General features: G+C 32.4%; 1 long non-coding RNA gene across 2 annotated transcripts; it reads left to right on the forward strand.

The window, feature by feature from the left end:
* The first annotated feature begins 2,573 nt into the window (after positions 1-2,573).
* LOC131001950 (uncharacterized) lies at positions 2,574-3,802 on the forward strand. Of its 2 annotated transcripts, none has more exons than XR_009094084.1 (2): positions 2,574-2,834; positions 3,594-3,802. It is a non-coding gene; the product is annotated as an uncharacterized LOC131001950 (long non-coding RNA). The 2 variants fall into 2 exon arrangements; XR_009094085.1 differs by lacking the exon at positions 2,574-2,834 and adding an exon at positions 2,892-3,038.
* The last annotated feature ends 279 nt before the right edge of the window (positions 3,803-4,081 follow it).

The following is a 4,081-nucleotide window of genomic DNA, read 5'->3' on the forward strand; positions in this document are numbered from 1 at the left end:
ACTGCTATAATGATACCTATTTTTCACTATTCCATCATTATTATGTCGTAGAAAATGCAGTTAATCTATTTAGAAAACTATTTTTTAATTAGTTAGACATTGGTTATATATTCAATGTATGATACGTATATGAGTTAGCTGGTTATTGGTTATTCAGATTAATCGAATTATATTATTCGGACATTAAATCAAACTTTAACTTATATAGATTTTAGAGCTCCAATTTTATTTATATTTTATTTTATTTTTTGAGCGAATCTGACTAAAATTTAAAGTGTTGGAGTGATGAATATATACGTATCTATGTTTAAATATATAAAAATGAGTTTTTTTTTTCTTTTTTCTTTTTTCTAAATTACAAGAAATATCTACTATATGATCAAATAAGCAATCTGCACGCAGGCCGGACCTATACACCACACAAAGGTAGAAAGATAGTCGCACGCAGGTGGAACCACTACCCACACAAAAGTGGGAAAACCACCCGCAAGTAAGCAAAATTGAACCCAAGACCTCTCATAAAGGAGAGTCTTTAAGTGTCTTATATTTTCCACTTGAGCTAGGCCTCATTGACATGAAAATGAGTATTTTACCTTCAATAATCAATATTTTTTTTCTCTTCTCTCGCCAATTTTTTTTCAACATTTTTCTCTCTTTTGTACTTTTATTTTTTAAACATATCGTCAAATTAGCTTCATGAAAAAATTATTTAATATGCGTTTTAAATTTAAGTTCGTAACAAGATTTTTAACATGAATTAAAAATCACCAAAAATGAATTTAAAAGGGAAAATTGCACCTAAATACACAAAGTTTGCCGAAAATCCATATTTGACGCGAAAATCCATACATGAATTTAATAAGTTGTTTAATTTTGATGAAATTTTCATCTCCCCCAATTTAATATCCGACGTGGATCCTACGTGTGTACCCGGCACATGCCATTCCGTTCGTCGGACTAAAGAAAAAACGGCGTCATTTTTTCATGCTCAAAACTACGCCGTTTCATAGGTGATTGTGTTTAATCCCAACCTAATTCAAAATCATCCTCCCCTAAATAGAAATTCTGAACCTTACTTCCATCCCCAATGAGTCTAAACGGCGGTGGTTAGCCCAGCTAGCTGCTGCGGCCGCCAGACTTCGGAGCCAGGTGGCGGCGGGGTTGTGAGGGAGCGGTCAAGGTGGCGCCTTTCATTGATTGGAGACGACGTGGAGGCGAGTTCGCCGGAGACTGAAAGGGAGGGAGAAAATTGGGGGTTGGTGATGGTAGTGGCTCGCCGCTGTTAGCGACAGCCTTGTTTTTTCCGGCCGAGGCCGGGGTGATCGCCTGATGGGTTCTGAGATTGGGGATCTAGGCGATGATAGAGAGAGAGGAGGCGACACGAGCGTCATCGTGGTGGCTGGGTGAGACACAGGTGGTTTGTTGGGTGGATTCTTCGCCATTTGAAGGCGGAGGAAGCAGCGTCGGCTTGTGATAGGTGAGAGAAAGAGGGAGTCAGGCAGAGTTTTAGAAGGGGGACGACAGAGTCTAAACGGCGTCGTTTTATTTAAATTAAAGCATATTTTGATTCAGTTGTTACACGTCAGCCAAAACGGTGTCGTTTCTATTCCACGTGGATAAGTCGTAAGACACGTAAGTGCCACATCATAAATGGCGGTCACCGGAGATGAAAATTTCGTCAAAATTGAACAACTTATTAAATTCATGTATTAAAATGTAACTTTCTAAGTTCGCGTGAAATATGGATTTTCGGCAAACTTTGTGTATTTAGGTGCAATTTTCCCAATTTAAAACGAATAAGTTATGAAATTTGAAATTTGAAATTTAAAATATTTTATTTTCTCTCTAATTCATTAAAAGTTTTCAATTTTTTTGTTTATGTTTATGTATGAAAATATTTATTTATTTGTTATGATGTGTAATACTCTATAATAAATAATGATAACTTTTATTACCAAATAATTTAAATTTATTTTAATAGCTATAATTTTCATTATACTTTATAAAAGTTGAAAATTTTTACGTTTTGAAATTCACGGTTTAATTGAGTAATTGATGTGGATTATTTTATTTTAAAACATAGTATTTTGTATTTACTTATATTTTAATTATGTTTAGATTTATTTATTTAAACATGTGGTTAAATTTCGATGTTTCCTGTGCATCTTACATGATAACATTTAGCCAATTTCGCAAATATTTAGTTAATTAAGCAGTTACTGTATTGTTACTAAATTAAAGTTTAACTGTATATATTAGTATTAATAATGATTGTGGATTAATTCCGGTCAAACTTTAGTTTTACCAAGTCCTGTAATAATTTATTGGTAAATGAGATCTTAATAGACATGTTTGGATGTTAATTGAGAGAAGAAACAACAAATTAAGACCAGAAAAAGACGATTTCAAACCAAAATAGTAAGAGTAGGACATTACATGGACAATATTACAACCTATTCCTTCTCGTTTGGATATCCGTTTATTTGTTGGTGCGATATCATCAATGTTTCCTTCAATTCCCTTTATATTACTCTTACCATTTTACGTTATACTCTTTGCGCTAATAATCTCTCTCTTCTTTTTTCCAAACCCTACAAATTAAGCAAACAAAAATCATCATCACCAAACAAACCCTTTTCTTCTGTGTTGTTTCTGTGTGTTTCTTCTTCTTTTTTCAAAATGGGTGTTGATGATGATTTTTATCTGTGACTTTTTTCAATTGGCCCATTTTTACCCTTACATCTTCATTTTGTTCGACTATATATATACTTGTGTTTATTCAAGTCGGAGCACCATCCTCTCTCTCTTTCATCTATATATCTTCTTCCTCAAATGTAACAATTCAACTAGTATTGCATGTAGCTAGCTTGTCTTGTGATCTCTCTCTCTCTCTCTTTCATCTATATATCTTCTTCCTCAAATGTCACAATTCAACTAGTATTGCATGTAGCTAGCTTGTCTTGTGATCTCTCTCTCTCTCTCTCACACACACACACATACATAGACGAAACTGCTAGTAATGAAGCAAATTAATGAAGGTGCATATATGTTGAATGATGATCATTTACACACTCGTAAACGAATCAATATGCCTGGCTCCCTGTATGCCATCTGCAGAGCTGGTCGGAGAAAATCGACAGCCCTTCGTAGATGGCGTATGAGGAGCCACGCATATCCATACATAGTATATGTGTGCAAACTAGGTAGGAACTTTTTGTTAGAGAAATAGCTTCATCTTATCTCATTAGTGAAGCACGAGGTAAGCGTACTGATTCATTCATGTACATCAACATGAGATCCTCTTATCCATTTTTTTTGGTGTATATCGCCCGTCACATATTTTTCATTTTCTTTTCTTTGATTTTATTATATGTTAGTTATGATTGATAATGATTATACCCAAAATTAGGATATGTAGTTATTTTTTAGCATTTAATTACAAGTATTAGTTAAAAATTGACAACTTCAATTCATAATTGCGATATATACATTTTAAATTCAATTTTTAGTAATTTATGTAATACATAAAACCGCAGTGTTATTTAATGATACTACAATTTTACTGCCATTTTTTTCTCTTCATAACTATCCAGTAAATTAACGTCGGCGGAGGCATCTCACGAAAATGTGATAACTTACGAGAAGGTGAAGGATGCTGCAAATATTTGACGAGAGGGTAACAATAATCAGTTATGAAGGCTCAAGTTTACTTTTATGTAGCAAATTAGTTTTACTTTTGTGCCATTCATGGTGATATCCATTTAGTTAAAATTAATAGTAAAAAAATAATTTTTAATGTTTATTCGAATTGGGGATATTATCCAATATTTTTATTAAAAAATAAAATTCATCAATTCATTATATTAAAATAACTCTAATTAACAAAAAAATGAATTCATTTTATAGTTCGAGATGTATCAAATCAATGACCAAGATCTTGACCACACGTTTTTATTTTTTAATTATTTTTTATAGATCATATTTTACAACATAATTTTATGGGGTTAGTTTATTGTAAATTCACATACTATTAATTATGAATTTCGTTATTTTTTCAATTCTATAAAATTGTAGTGTAAAT

The sequence above is a fragment of the Salvia miltiorrhiza genome, chromosome 8 (genome assembly GCF_028751815.1).
Source record: "Salvia miltiorrhiza cultivar Shanhuang (shh) chromosome 8, IMPLAD_Smil_shh, whole genome shotgun sequence".
NCBI classification, from domain to species: Eukaryota; Viridiplantae; Streptophyta; class Magnoliopsida; order Lamiales; family Lamiaceae; genus Salvia; species Salvia miltiorrhiza.